Source organism: Nilaparvata lugens, chromosome 2 (genome assembly GCF_014356525.2).
Source record: "Nilaparvata lugens isolate BPH chromosome 2, ASM1435652v1, whole genome shotgun sequence".
Lineage (NCBI taxonomy): Eukaryota > Metazoa > Arthropoda > Insecta > Hemiptera > Delphacidae > Nilaparvata > Nilaparvata lugens.
Genome location: NC_052505.1, coordinates 21,524,799 through 21,541,722, shown reverse-complemented (window position 1 = coordinate 21,541,722; position 16,924 = coordinate 21,524,799). Strand labels below are relative to the sequence as shown.

The 16,924-nt window shown below is 34.2% G+C and overlaps 1 protein-coding gene across 2 annotated transcripts in view; it reads right to left on the bottom strand.

Annotated features, from left to right (window-relative positions):
- LOC111046139 (excitatory amino acid transporter 3) overlaps positions 1–7,011 on the bottom strand; it is a 67,445-nt gene extending 60,434 nt beyond the window's left edge. The window contains exon 1 of one of the 2 annotated variants that reach the window (XM_039420777.1): positions 6,713–7,011. The gene's annotated coding sequence lies outside the window, so the exon portion shown is untranslated. The remainder of the gene's footprint in view (positions 1–6,712) is intronic. The other variant, XM_039420776.1, reaches the window with a different exon arrangement.
- Between the last annotated feature and the right edge of the window lie 9,913 nt (positions 7,012–16,924).

Genomic DNA, 16,924 nt, shown 5'->3' with positions numbered 1-16,924 from the left:
GGAATACGAACAAAAAAGTAATTTATTTGTTCTTTGTGTGTTTTTGTGAAGTGAAAATGAGTGATATTGAGGTTGATATCCATATTGAATAAAAACTACCTGATATTGTCAAACCACCAATTCATTGAAACAATTTTAGATACTAGTTTCAGAGCCTCGTCCAAGAAAATAAATAATAGTCTCATAAACATATTGCTATTGCTCTTCCACTCTCATGCTCTCTCTCTCACACACACACTCTCACTCTCTTTCTCTCTCCCTCTCTCGCACTCACTCTCTAGTAACATACATATTGTAACTATTGTAACATACATAAATAAAGAAATCTAATCTAATCTAATATAATCTCTCTCTCTCTCTCACACACACACACACACACACACACACACACACACACTAACACAATTTGAAATACTAGTTTCTGTTGTTACATCATTATCAATCTCCAGTTAGCTGAAAGCTCAAACATTGAGCAGGAGAATATAAAGTGTGGGTGAAGCTCTGCGATTGGCCATTAGCTGTTGACCAATGAAGGAAGGTTGAGCTCGACTCTCATTGGTCGAGACTAGTAAGTAACTCCAAAGTATTCCAATAAGGTAAACTCATGTTTGAACTCAATCTTCATTGGTCAACAGCTAATGGCCAATCGTAAGGCTTCACTTATACTGTGTATTCTCCTACTCAATCCTTTTTTTCATTTTTTACATTTGTTGCAAAAACTTTTAGTTTACTAGAGATGAATTATGGTGTAATAACCGAAAGTAATCTCAAATTCTTTCAAATAAATCAGTGATTTGAGAGTATCTTCAAGTCTTTATAGGATTCAAAAAGTAATATTATAGACTGTGGTGTATGTCACTCATTAAAGGTGTTCACCTACTAAAGGTGTTCACTGACTAAAGGTCTGCAGTTTAAAATTAGTTACCGTAAATTGAAACACATTTTTGAATAAATTGATATAAATGTTTTATCACAGAAGAGAACATCAAATGAAAACAATAACTAATGAAAACAGCCAATGAAAAACGGCTTGATGAACAAGCCTTGGTCACTTATACAAGGTATAGGACCTTTGTCGAGTGCCACCTTTAGTGGATGACGCACTTTCATAGACTGTCCTAAGAATTTATGAATTGAGTCTTGGTGAGAATAAAAGAAAACAATAATTTCAAGTAGACAATCTCTATTTTCAGATTTATATTACAGAAGCTTCTAATGATCACGTGATTAGAAATAACTATAATATCAGCTGAAGAACGAGTTTCAGTTGTTTTCCCAAGTTCTAACTTCATAATTCATCACCATTCAAATTAATTAGTCGAGAACAAAAAATATTTCTGATATAAAGTCATACTTGAAAAAAACCAGAGTGAGTTATGGATTCAATTATAATATTACTATTAGAAAAATTATTTTCGTAGAGTTTGTTTTGGAATTGAGAATTATTATGAGCGAAGCCTAGAGTTTTTTTAATATCTCTGCATATGTGGATGTCAAGTTGAGTTATAGCATCTATGAAGAAGCGTGAATCTACTATTTTTACAAAACAATTTACACACAGCTTGAACATTTTGTAGAGCCTCGTCCAAGAAAATTAATATTCTCACAAACATATTGCTGTTGCTCTTCCACTCTCATGCTGACTATCTCTCTCTCTCTGTTTTTCTCTCTCTCTCTCCACATCTCTCATTCTTTACTCACACTTTCTTCTAACTCTTTCTCTCTGTCTACGTCTTCAATGAAATGAGCATGCTGTTGCTCTTTTTGATAGATGAAGAATGCTTTGTGTTTTGTATGTTAGTTTTTTCTCTGATGGATTTGCAAGACATTAAGAACTAAATTAATGAGAAAAATCTGTTGATGTTCCCTAGAGAAACACTCTCTTGCAAAATTGCACAGAAAAGTATTCTCTTCCGCATAGAGAAGTGAGAAGACAGTTTCATTGATTGAGATTGGAGATAAGTTACTTTTACTCAAAGTTAGTGGACAGACTAACTAACGTTGACTTTTACTCACTCAAAATGTTCTCAAAATATACAAAAAGACAAGTTTCAAAATGAAATAATCCGTAGTGAGTGCAATGTGAATGTAACAATCCGTAGTGATTGCAATGTGCAACCACTAGCAGTAATTATAAAACAACACAGATCGAAGCGGACAATTAATGACCTGCGAAGTATGTCACCAATGCGTCTTCCACTACAAGCTTGGAAGGTGCAGTTGAAGTTCCATTTAAGATAATTGATAACATGATAAAGTGTCAAAAATTTTGTAAACATTCATGCAAAATTTGCTGGAAAAGGTCTTGTCTTGAAAGAAAGTAAAAGAGGGTAATTTATAGATAAGATGGGAAAAGGATGTCTCTCAGAAGACCGAGGAAGCGGTGGACACCGGAACAGGCTTTACAAGCCTAGTCCATGATAGATGATGATGATGAGTTTCAAAGTTACCAATGTAGGCCTAGTACTCACAAAAGTACCCACAATACTGGACTTTGTTAGTGGAAAGAGGCCAGTTTCACAATGATATATAGGCGGATCATGAAAATGAATTATCATTTATGAAGATAAAGATGTATAGAAAATGAATACGAAGAAAAATACCTCTCAAAAATTGGGTGTCTTATTCAATTCGATTATCTTTATTGAAAAATAATGCAATGATTCCGTTTGGGATCATGAGGGTCTGTTATGATTTAACAATATGGGTTGAGTCAAATTGAATAATGTCATTCTAATCAATTCTAAAACAAGAATTTAATTTTAATTTTACATATGAGAGCGATGGCCACCGGAGGAGGGCTATTTATTTATTTATTATTTCATCACATTACATCATAATATTGGGAATACTCCCACTTGATAGGTGATTTGTCAAATAATTGCATCCTTAGAACTAAGTAATATTTCTAACAGGTAAAATAAACAGTAACAGTATATAAAAAATTATATAACAAAGTGTATCCTATATTAGGTCTATCATTAGGCTATTCTTAGTCCTAAAAATAGAGCAAATGTGATCATTTTAATTTGTGTCATTGAGTGCAGAGTTTATGGTTGATAGAATTCTGCCACCGAGGAGTAGTACGCTTTATCAACTAAGTTTCTTTAGTCTATGACGAAGACATTTTTTGAGGGGAGGCAATGAAGTTCGAAAAAAGGTCTCAAAAAAAGGTAAAAGGGTTTTATTTTATGTTGATGTTTTATAATGTGTTGAAATTTTTAAATTGTTTTAAATTTATGTTGATGTTGATTTTTTCTTGAGGGGGGGGGGCAAATGAAGTTCGAAACAAGGTTACAAAAAAGGTAAAATTGTTTTATTTTATGTTTATGTTTTACATATCACTCACCACTAGTGATAATGGAAAACGCCACCTCTGATGAACATGGTCAACTTAAGAATGATTGAAAATAATTATTTTCAATATAGTTAATTCAATAATAGTTCAACTGAGTCTCAAGATTATTGCTACAAAACACGTGGAAACTGCGTAATCAGCGTTGTATAAATGAACTGAAACGGGATTGCAAAAAATTATATTAAAACAAATTTGTTTCGAACAAGCAAACAGTGGTTAGCAGCACTTATGCTATGATGATGACAAACTACAACATTCTGGTTCTAATGAGTGAGTTAAACTTCACTCGTCTAACAAAACATTAACGTTATTGAACGTGTGATAATTGTCAAGTAAATATTCCTGAATAAACAGCGTGAGAGAATAAGTTGTTCTCGTACGTGCGTTTCAATGCAAATAAACAAAGATATTCACTCTTCTCTTCTTCAATGAATATTATGGATGAAATCCTTTTGCAAGGTTTTTAAGTAGTACTATTTTTCATTTTGTGCTATCTGCTTTGTCAAATAAATAATAATGGCTGGCTCAGGTCTGGTGTCAGAGTTTTCAGGTCGCAACTGATCAATTTCAGGGCCTCTGACATGACCTAACTACTGCTTTTTAGGCAGCCGGGACCGAACTTAAGGTGTCCATCCGTTAATCATTTGTCAAATGATAGGCATAAGGATAGCAACACCAATGTTAGTCAAATGCTGCCATTATAAGGTGGACTTCAATAGGTGCTGGGTTTATCAGTTTTTCTTCAGTTAGCGAGCCAATACCAGGTATGTAAATTGAGATTGGATCTATAGGATACTTCCTGATAGCTCCACAGGTTTGACCCCACAGGATTAGATGATAAATTAATATTTCAGGTATAATTAAGTGAGTTTATGGGATTTAAAAATTCTATTTCCGGATGAAGTTTTATAGTAATCTTTCCTATAAGTACGTTTTGAGAAAGTGTGAATTGAGTACTTAAACGGGAATTCGCAAACGGTTCGAATGCAATTCATTGCACGGTTCAAATACAAACTCTTGTGTAAACTCAAACCTCTCGATTTATTCTAGATTCGAGAAACAGCTCACGCTTCAAGCTAAGTATTGCAATATTTAATCTATCAGCAGATGACTGTAGAGAAGGAGAGGTATAATAGTAGAATTTTAACTTTGCTAAACTCTCCAGGTCCTAGGACATTCTACTGTCGACCTTTCTATTGAGATGATATTCTCTAATAGATCTTTTCCTTCCCACATTCACAAGATCATCATTGTCGTAATTCATTGTACAATTGTAACTTTACAATTGTAGGGAGCAAGTTCAAAGATGTCAGCTGAAAGAATACCATTAAAGACTATAATTATCAGCCAGTAGACAAAAGAGATGTTGGCAGACCAGGCAAGCGGTGCCAATAATATGATTTATTATGTTTATTTGAATAATTGGCTAGATGTGAGTCGGAACATAAAGCCTAATCCTTGTTTGTAAGAAGAAGATTGTAACTTTATCCTTAAACTTTTATACTATAAAGTAGCTGGTTTAATGGCTTAGCCAGCCACATATTGGTTTTGGGACTTCACTGAAGATTGATTGATTGAGTACTTTATTTATGTAGATTACAATATATACTGTCTTATACACTTATATACAATAGCTTACAATACAGCAAAATTATAGATGAATTTACATGATATAGACTAAGAAAATAATTATTGAACTGTATATGATATGAAAAAGCAATTTGTAATATAATAACTATAGATAATAATTATATTGTTATGCATCTACATAAATTGGCGGAGCTTTGGACATATCAATGTCCATTCTTCGGAAAGAATATTAAAAATATCCTCCCCACTAACTCTCTACCAAATTGGGATTGAGGGAGGGGGGTGATATGAAGCAAAGTCTGCCAAACACGAAAGATCTTTTTGGGATATGATTCTCCTATATTAGGCTCACTTTAACTAAAATTTAATAAAATGTTTTATTGATCTCTCTCAAACGATGCAGCGCTTACGAGCACCTCGATAAAAAGTCGTTCATGGTATGCTAGAATTCCATGTCTAATAGTTCTAATTGTAATCAGAAATATTGAATTAATTTTCTATTTTAACATTGGACAATGCAATATCCTATAGGAAGTCCGACGGTAGCAAGCATTCAAAAGGCACATCATTGTTCAATGTTAAGTCAGGCTTAGGCCACAATAAAATTTTCCAAGATATACGATTGCGATATTACTAGTAGTTCTGTGAACAGTAGACCTCACGCAGTTATCTCATTCACAAGTATCTGATGTCACCTGTTCTATTTGATTCAGTTGAATCATAATTTACACTCAAAAACTGTTATTTGTTTTCTCCAAGATCAAAAACTCACTTATGTTTAAACTCAGTTTACGTTTGAATTTGTATCCCATATGATAATTCATCCAGTTCCGTGATAATCTTTCCATCTGATAAAAATATTTCTCAACTATTTTAAAATTAATTTTTTCAATCAAGAATATTATAATTTATTCAGCATTATCCAGTTAATTAAATTATTTTTCATTTTATTTTCAATCACCTATTAAATTTGTTTTTCAACTGTGAGAATATTGATACTGATGGGCACGCATCATAAAAAATATTGAAACCCTACTTTATAGAAATAGACACGGCCAGACATCTGTTTAATGCATGCAATGGATAATCCACTTGTCAGCTGATTGATTATGAATAATTCTATAGTCTGATTTATCCTATCTTCAAAGTGGATGATATATATATATATAGTGATATCAGAATATGGAGGAATTCCTTTTCTTTTCATATTATCCTTAAAATGCAAAATTTCAAAAAACTTTGTGTATACATCGACGCACAGTTGAAAAAGGAATATTCCTGCCAAATTTCAACGAATTCTATCAACGTGTTTGGCCGTGATCGCGTTACATACAGACTGACAAATGAAAATCCGAGTTAAAACATAGACCTCACTACGTTTGGTCAATTAACTCATTTCTCAAATTCTGAATCAGATAGCTTGATTTCCCATGTAAACACATCGTATTTGTCAAACAGGCCTACAGTAGGCTATCCAGTATCATTTACAACCTTTGTGAGCCACCACACAATATTCCATATCAGAATTAGAATAGAAGTTGGCAAACGTATTTTTATTTTAATATGCATTCAGATATTAATTCAAGGATTAGTTGCGATCCATGCCAAATGCCGGTTAGAAATAGAATTAAGCGTGAGGAAGGCTACAAGTGTTTTGTCGCCACGAGTGCGTTGTGTCCGAAAATAAACGCATAAAGACAAAGGGAGACAGGTGCGGTGGATAGGGATAGGTCAACAGTGAAATTGCCTGGTTTTAGCACTGACCGTGGATCGGTTCGTCGAGGAGTCGGAGTGTGTGTGGTCGCTGAGACGCTCCAAGTTTGGTCGAAATTCAACAGGTGCGAGCCGAGCTTCAGCACAGACGCGACACTATTGGAGAATATTTGAACTGAAAACTCGCGCCAAATATCGAGAAAACTAGCAATTTTTCAACTATGCACTAAAACACACTGTCCCATCCGGCCTGCTTGTCACCACTTCCTCAGAATCGACGTCCTGCCTGTGACATGACAACACTCCTCGCTCACAGCCGGTGTTCGACTGACGCGGGCGCAACAATGCGACCCTGGATCCGCAACTTTGGTCCCCCCCGCTCCTCGTCGCGTTCCCCCCTAAAATCCAAGGTCCCCAGTATTATTCAGTCCCCCATGCTACTTGAGCACTCCCATCGACGCAATCTCCCTTCCCCCCACCAGGTTTGCTACTCTCCTACCAACACACAGATCTACACTTCATCAAATTCAACAACTTTGTCGATCATCGCTTTTGTTGATCTACTGTTGCTCGTTGTCTGCTTTTTAGCAGCCACAATTACCGGTTGTAACCAGAGAGTATGGAATGTGATTACATTCTATAATATGAGCAGAGACAAAATTACGCTTATCCTTTCTCTATGATATAAGTCTCTGGTTGGTACATGTTTTTGGCACATTGGTATCAATTATTTTTACTTAAACCGGAGTATTTATTTCAATTCAAATAAAAAAATGTTTTACTCTGTTGTAGCTTAGACATTGTACCTACTCTAAACTTTGAAACAAACAAACACCCGGTTGTATAGAAGTCTATTCAATTTTAATTCCACTTAAATGCCACAAGAACTAATCAGAATAAGAAATTATAATTTCCGTAAGACGTAAGAGATGGATTTGTTTAGGTTGTAATATTATTACTGAGGTATTAGTTCACCTTTTATTTTAGAAGCCTTTTTTTTAAAAAAAAACCTTCCCTGATTGCTTCTCCTGGAATTTAAACATGATTAAAATTCAACTGACCTCTGTGCAATCGGGCGAAACTACAACAGAGTTATATAAAAGTGTTTCGTGATGGGAAAACAACTGCAATTCTTTTTTACGGTTGTAATGTAGTTTGAGGGTAATTCATATCAGTCTGGTTAATGATTTCGAATTCTATGATCTCAAATTCTATTTCTCTTGTACTGACCATCAGAGTAAATCCTGTCTGTATGTCGTGTCGGCGAGATATCGGTGTGAAATGGCTAATGGGGTTGGTGTATCAAAATGCTAATCTCCTTCAAGACATACTGGCAGCCCGAGTTCAAAGCAGAGAAAAGTCGAGAGACAATACTAAGTTTTTTTAGTTATTAATAATTGCGTTCGTTATTTCATGCAATAAATAGTTCATTTAATAGTGCATAAAATTATTCAATGAGGCATGCAATTAATAGTCCACACACAGCTGATTTTTCACCAAGTCACATTGAGATATTGAATCGCATGCATGCGTCATGGCATGCAATTCATAATCCACTCGACTGCTGATTTATGATGAATAATTCTATAGTCTGATTTTTACTCTAATATTGGCGTATGAAGGAGGCTCCTTTTCCTCTTATATACAGTTTTATCCATGAAATTCAAAATTTCCAAAAACCTTGTATATAAGTCGACGCACAATTTAAAAAGGAACATACCTGTCAAATTTCATGAAAATCTATTACCGCGTTTCACCGTAAAAGCGTAACATATAAACATTTAAACATAAAGAGAAATGAAAACCGTCGACTTGAATCTTAGACCTCACTTCGCTCGGTCATTGAAGTGGATATTGCATTATCAGTTATCAGAGTGGGGCAAGCCCTTGTACTTTGTTAGCCCTTAAACTAAGTTACCCCTGAAACTTTTCAGCACTACTGAATATCGGGGATGATAATTTACATACAATTCTTTGGTTGAATTATTCATTTGAGAAAGTTGCAATTCTACACAATTTGGCAACGCTGTAATTTCTTCAGATGGAGGACCAAGTCTCGACTCATTTTATACAAACTATGTGCGGTGATAGACTACAGTCGTCGCGCGTCGCGCGGCTATAATCGTACAGTCGTCTCTTACAAATTGGACCTCAACTTATATCTTGGAAATTTATAGCAGGCCTATTATTTTAATTACTTGAAAACCATAAATCATGATGCAGCTTTATAATCCTATTATATTAAGCGAGCTATTTCTGTATATCTGTTTATATTTTTATATCTGGTTACTGTATCTGGTTATTTATGTTAAACGGATCTCGAAAACGGCTCTAACGATTTTCACGAAATTTGGAACATAGTAGGTTTATGATATAGAAATTCGATTGCACTAGATCTCATTCTTGGGAAAACTCGCTGAACGACATTGAAAGGATAATTCATCCTTGGCTGAAACAGCTGAGACTTTCGTCGTCTGTGGATAGTGGAAAGTGAGCGAGTGACATATCATAAATGAAATTCATAAGCTGACGTATAGCCAGCTGTAAAATATAAACACGATCATTTGAGATAATTTTGTTCTGTCATGGCTTACTCTATCTATAGTAGGCTATGGTTCTGTTTATAAATAAATAAAAATAATGAGCGAAGTTCGGTGCCCCGATATTTATTCTAATATTAAGAAGAATATAATGTTTTGTTCACTTCCGAGATTTTGGAGAAGAATGATTCCAGCGGAGAAAGCCAGAACTAACTCAAGACAACGTGCAGTCTCATTGGTCGATGACTTGCATGTGACGTTCTCAAGCTGCCTGCTTCCTATTGGTAGTGACAGTGAGCTGTGGAAGTGAAATGGCGGCTACTCAACCCATTGACCAATCAGATAGCTCCTAGCAGAGAAAACTCTTATAATCCTTGTAATTCTGTGCTCCTAGGTTTTTGAGGCGTGCACCACTAAATTAGCCATTCCTTCATCAATATTTCATGTTATTTCTCTCAGAAGTGGATTCAACATTAAGACTGCAATAAAATTGTTATACATTTATTACAGTAACGACTGAACTGGAAAATTCAAATTAAATTTGTGAATAATATTAAAATTGATCTTATAATCTTGCTCATCTTACATACCCAAGTTAGCCTGTGGTACTTTCCTGTAAGTTGTATAACTCTGAATGATTGATTGGATAAATACCTACCCATTTTGATTTATAAAATAAATATTAGCTCCGCAGCATCCAGAAATATAATGTATAATACATTAAGAATTTTAATTATTTAGAAATTATTGATTTAGATTATTCACATTGACTTATCAAAATAGCTGATATTTTGTAAATATCTAATTTATGTTTACTCTGACAACTGACTTATGTTAACTCATGACAACTCTGTGATCTGCGGTGTCATTCAATCAATCAATTCATTAATTTCACGATAATGATAAAAAATAAGAAATGTAGACAACCTAGGCCGAGTGGGTTGTACTACTCCTAATAAATCGATTAAATGAATTGTTTGAAAGAGATTTGAATTGAAATCAAATCAAAGTTTATTCATCAAAGACAATTACTATACAAATTGGAATATTATAACATTTGATAAAATTAAAACAATGAAGTTTTATGATTAAACAGATGATGTTTGTCAAGTTCCGTTTAATCTGATAGAATTCATAAGGAGGACAAAATATCGTACAAATAAAAATCAATGTATGTGTGCGGAGCGTAAGGGAGTAGAAAAAATGGATTCCCTGTGTCATATTCTTTGAAATTTATTCAAAATATTGTCTCTTCTCTTGTTTCGATTTGCATGGTGAATTTCCACGACAATTCCCATTAGCCAGATTCATTATCATCTCAAATCATGAAGGAATGTGAAGGTGCGTACATACTTAACCGCCACTAACACTCGCATTCCAATTTTCCTCAGATGATTTTCCTCAGCTCATTATATCATTGTTATATTCTTTGAAATTTGTTCAAAATTGTCTCTTCTCTTGTGTTCTACCATAGTTATATGCTTAAATTATATATATATTTCAATTATACATTGTTGTTCTGTCTATTTTTATGTTTTGACTTGGCCTGTATGTTCTTTTTTAGCTTGATAAAATGAATTTGATTTTTTTTTTTGAATTTGCTCAATTTGCATGATTGATTTCCGTTAGCTGTTTCTGCACAAATAGGACGGAGGAAGAATATTCAAGTTTTTTATTATTATTTAACGAAAATCCAAATTAAATGCTGTAATTCACCCCGAAGACTTCTGCTACTGCAAATATTGACAACAGGGTTATAGCTAGATGGAAATTCGATGAGCGCTACTATTCAAAAATTATTTGTCAGCCCGGGAATCAAACCCAGTACCTCCTAATTGCCGGTCAGGAATGCTTACCCTTACACCAAACTGACAATCTATGGAAAGCAGCGCTCATTTTATACGAAGCCATAGCGGCCAGCCAGTCTACAGATGGAAATTACTGAGATATTGCAATTATTCAAATGCTAATGTATTAATTATTATTAAACGAAAATCCAAATTAAATACTGTAATTCACCCCGAAGACTTCTGCTACTGCAAATATTGACAACAGGGTAAACAGCTAGATGAAAATAGTAGCGCTCATCGAATTTCCATCTAGGTGTTTACCCTGTTGTCAATATTTGCAGCAGCAGAAGTCTTCGGGGTGAATAATTACAGCATTTAATTTGGATTTTCGTTTAATAATAATAATTGATTCATTAGCATTTAAATAATTGCAATATCCCAGTAATTTCCATCTGTAGAATATTCAAGGTCATTCCTATTGTTGAGAACATGCCAGTTGAGGTTAAACCTCACTTGAAGCATTGAGGTAGAAGTAGGCTACAATCTGTGATACACGACACATCTAACAATGGAAGATTGATCCTCTTCTCCACCATTGATGCACTGCACACTTGATCGGAGATTAAGTAATACGGAGCTACATCACCATTTGTCAAATTGGCACTAGAAAAAGATTGTGGGTGACTGTTCCATTGTGGAATCTCGGGCTCTCAATGCAAAGCGCCTCAGGTCTTAACTTACTACTTGTTCATCACTTCTTTTGTCTGCTTTCTGATTGCCTGGCTCTGATTCGAATGTCGTCGAAAAGAGTGCAGGGATAGCTACAATACCTGACTGCTCTATAGTGATGTCCACGTTATAACGTTGTCTATGCTGTAAAGGCTTTTCGACAATAAAATTTTATTTATTTTATTTATTTATTTATAACGGCAGTGGAGCCTTCTATAGACGGTAGCTGATAAATCCAATTATATTAAGCGAGCAATTTCTGTATTTTTATATCTGGTTATTTTTATATTTGGCTATTTTTATATCTGATTATTTATGTTCAACGGATCTCGAAAACGGCTCCAACGATTTTCACGAAATTTGGAGCATAGAAGGATCATGATATAAAGATTCGATTGCACTCGGTCCCATCCTTGGAAAAACTCGCTGAACGACATTAAAATAATAATTCATCCTTGACTGAAACAGCTGTGGATAGTAAAAAAGTTAGTGAGCGAGTGAGTATGTGAAAAATCAAAATATCGCATCTCCGAAATTCATAAGATGACATATAGCCAGCTGTGAAATATGAACACGATCATTACAGAGAATAATATTGTTCTGTTTATCTTATCTTATAAATAAAAATCGAGCCTCAAATTTTGACATTCAATAACTTTTTCATTATGAGAATTTTATGATTCCTTATTAGTTGTGTTTGTTATGTTCAGGACCAGGTTTATGGCCTATCAAATTTATAATCCGACTCCAAGACTCTTTCTACGGTCCTTCAAAGTTTACATGTAATCCTTATGGGAGAAGATTTGTGAACTGGCCACACACAGAAATAAAAATCAGCTGTTACAATCATTACGTCATACAGCAGCCGTCGGTAGATAGTGGACAAGAATGTGTGCTGCTCCTTAACCACCCATGTATTTTATTCTAAACGCGTCGACTAAAAACAAAATACATTTTTTATACAAATAGATTAATTGATTTCTAGTGAATTATTTATGAATAAAATAGTAGTTTAGAGCCTAATAAGAAGCCTGTACAGTATGATGCATTATTTTTTGACGACCACCTGTTTAAAATTAAAATTAAAGAAGTGTCATGGGATGGAGTCTATTATGAAAAGGATGCTAAAGTAGCTTTTAACAGATTCTATGATAAAATAGTAGATGTTTTTAATTCGTGTTCATCTTCGAAGCAGAAAAGTAGTAATAGAAAGAAACGATTGAAACCTTGGATAACTAAAGGGTTATTGAAATGTATCAGGAAAAGGAATAATATGTCACTTAAAATAAGGGAGCAGCCGTTTAACACGATTAATGTTCGTTATTATAAGAAATACAACACTATTTTGAAGGCACTGATACGTTCTGCAAAGGAGATTTTCTTTAGAAATGAGTTTGTAAATTGCGGTAAGACTTGAAAAAGGTGTGGAAAACTATAAATGACGCTACTGATTCCAAATCTCGAGACCAAAATGTTATTCAAGAAATTAATATACCTGATGGTAGAGTAGTAAAATCCACTGAAAGTGAACAAATGGCTGAAGAGTTTAATAAATTTTTCATTGATGTTGGACAGAAAATTTCGAATAGGGTCAAAGAGACAGGTTAAAATTCAAATCATATCCAGTATAAGGTCGATAGATCATTTTGTAGGTCGTTTTTCTTTTATCCAGCTACGGCCTGTGAGGTGAGAAATAACATATTGGGGCTTAAAAAAGGTACTGCTCCGGGAGTAGATGGAATCTATTCAAAATGTCTGATAGAAAATTCTTCAGCAATATGTGACCCGTTGAAGCATATTATAAATCTTTGCTTCCAACAGGGGTATTTTCCAGATGAAATGAAAATAGCTACAGTTATTCCTCTCTATAAGGGTGGTAGTAGGACTGAACTTGGTAACTATCGTCCTATCTCCCTACTCTCAAGTATATCCAAAGTAATTGAAAAGTGTGTAAAGTCGAGGCTGGTATCCTATTTGGAAAAACACAACATTTTGTTCAGTAATCAATATGGATTTCGAAAAGGTATGAGTACATCCGATGCAATTTTTAGAGTAACAAGAGAAATTTTGAGCAAATTAGATAATGGGGACAAATGCTTAGGAATATTTCTGGATTTACAAAAAGCATTTGACACAGTTGACCATAGAATTCTAATGGATAAAATGGAAGCAATAGGAATAAGAGGTATTGCATTGTCATTCTTTGAGTCATATTTAAATTGTAGAAGACAAAAAGTTAGGCTTGATAAAAAGACAAGTGGACTATTAAATGTGAATATTGGAGTTCCACAAGGAACAGTGCTTGGGCCAGTTTTGTTCTTAATATACATAAATGATTTATTAAATATAAATCTAGGGAATTGCTCCTTGTACTCTTTTGCGGATGACACAGTTGCTATAGTTTGGGGGGAAACTTGGCCAATCACCTTCCAGAGAGCTAATAAATGCTTTGATGTTATCAAGTCCTGGTTAAAGAATAGTCTCCTACATTTGAATATTCAAAAAACTAGATTTCTTCCCTTTTCATTGTCGTCCTCTGGATTGCCTCCAGATAATACTGACTGTAAACTAGTATCACATAATATAAATTGTGCCAGTCCATACTACAGCTGTGGATGTCCTACATTAGAGAAAGAAAATGAAATAAAATATTTAGGTGTAGTATTGGATGTACATTTACGGTGGAGCTCGCACATTTCATACATCTGTTCAAAACTTAGAAAATTAATTTATAAATTCGTTCAATTAAGGAATGTCCTTCCTATCTATCAATTAAGAATGGTATTCTTGGCACTGATACAGTCAATTATCTGCTATGGTATTGTATCCTGGGGAAGTTGTGGGAGTTCAATTTTGCAACCTCTCATAATTCTTTATAAAAGAATAATAAAAATATGTTTAAAGAGACCCATAAGATATCCAACCGAAGTATTGTATAGAGAATTTGGCGTTTTTAGTGTTGATACCCTATTTGAAATAAATCTTTTGAAGTTTGTGTATTTAAGACGTTCAGAGTTTCCAGTTATGGATGAACATGTATATTCCACTCGTCGAAATCTTGCTAATAAATTAAAAGAACCCTTTACAAGAAGTAGAGTGGCCTCCTTACATGCTTTTGCTAAGGGACCACGACTTTTCAATAAACTGAAATCAGATATATCAGATGCACCCAGTTACAATTTGTTTAAGAATAGACTTAATCGCTTCTATGAAGAAAAACGTTTAATAGAGGTGTAATATTATTTACATTTTTTTGCTGTCTTCATTCAAATGTAATTTATTGTTAAAGATTCATAATCCCATCTTGTGAAAAGCACACTGATTATTGTATAAAATTTACTTTATTGTTTGATACCTCATAATTGTTATTGTATTATAATTAAGTTGACTTAACTAGAGAGCGAGACACCTTCCTTAACACAGGTTTAGCCTAAAGAGGGATGCACTGTGGTTTTTTCTGTTACATGCTTAATATTATTATCTATGTTCAATTATTATGCTTAAGGTATGTATTTGTATTACCAATTGTAATGTTCAACCATTATGTTTAATGTATGTATTTGTATTACAAATTATTGTAAAAATGCAGTGAAATAAACGAAACGAATTATAATTATAATTTATTTTGCAATTAGAAAATTACCTATGTAAATAAAATACAGCATCGCGCCTCCTCAGGTATGCATTCAGCTAAAGTTTGTCATGAGATGCATTAAACTATTTGGCGGTACGAAGTTTGCCGGGTCAGCTAGTCAATAAATACAAAAATAACGAACGAAGCTCGGTGCCCCGATATTGTTTATTGATGTAATATTAACTGCTCATTCTCGTTTAAAATAATAAATTATATTTTATTAATCATGGAATTATATTTCTCAATAATTACATAATGAATTTTCATAATTAAAATTAAATATCTTGTTGATTAATATTATTAATTCTACATTGTTGAAAGACGAACTGGCAACAGAGCAAAGCGATAAAGAGATAGCGCTATCCGATTTGTTGAATAATGGACAAGGATAGCAATACCATTGCTAATCAAACACTGCCATATAACGTGGACCTCACTATAACCATAGAGAAACGATAGCATAAGTAGATATCCCATGGTATAGGGCGTTTATGTCGCAAGTTTTACTGTTATCCCAAGCCGATAGTTCACAATTATTCATAGTTCTTTCATATGCAGCTGTGTGACGCTGGTAGTCTCTCAAATTGTGCCGTTCATACACTCTCACCCCAACAAAACAGTAAAAATTAACAATAATCGACAGTAATCGGCTTGAGATAACAGTAAAAATTGCGACATAAATTCCCTATACCATGGGATATCTACTTACGCTATTGTTTCTCTATGCTATAACTTAGATGGAATCTCTGGAACCACTCGCTGTATTTAAAGAGTGGCCTGTAAGTTTCTAAGATTAATATGCACCATTTAGAGTCGCTTTCTCCAAAGTTGGTTTAACTATTAACTCAAACCAGTTGAAACGATATCATTTATTATGATGTGTTTCAATTGAGTCAGCTGTTGGTTCAAACTAGAATTTCAGTTCAACATTTTTGGAGAAAGCGACCCTCAAAATGTGTATTTAGAGAGTGGCCTGTAAGTTTCTAAAATTAATATGCACCATTTAGGGTCGCTCTCTCCAAATTTGGTTCAACTATTATCTTAAACCAGTTGAAACGACAGCATTTATATGATGTGTTTCAATAGAGTCAGCTGTTGGTTTAAACTAGAATAATTTCAGTTCAACATTTTTGGAGAAAGCGACCCTTAAACGGAGATAAATCAGCTGATCGTTCAACCCCGAATGTAATTTATTGGAATGAATGCGAGTATATCAACAAGTAAGAACCAAGCCATATGAAGCGTTTTTTCAGGTGACGAGTCAGCAAGGCAGGAAGCTTTTTGATTGACTGATTATTAGCTGATCATATTAACGCTAACTCAATCAGCCAATCGGAGACCTTCCTGCTCTGCCGACTAGTCTGGAAAATGCCTGGAAGAACGCTCCATGTGGCTTGCATGGAGAAACGAGAGAATCAATGCCGGTTCAGCGACTGATGTTGAAATTTTTGCTCTAGAACAGCCAGGCTACGCCGGTACGTCAGTTTTATTTCCCATGTTGTTAAATTCATTTATATATTCCAATTATTGAAACAAAAATTGGATCAGCTCAAGATAAAGTGATTATAGG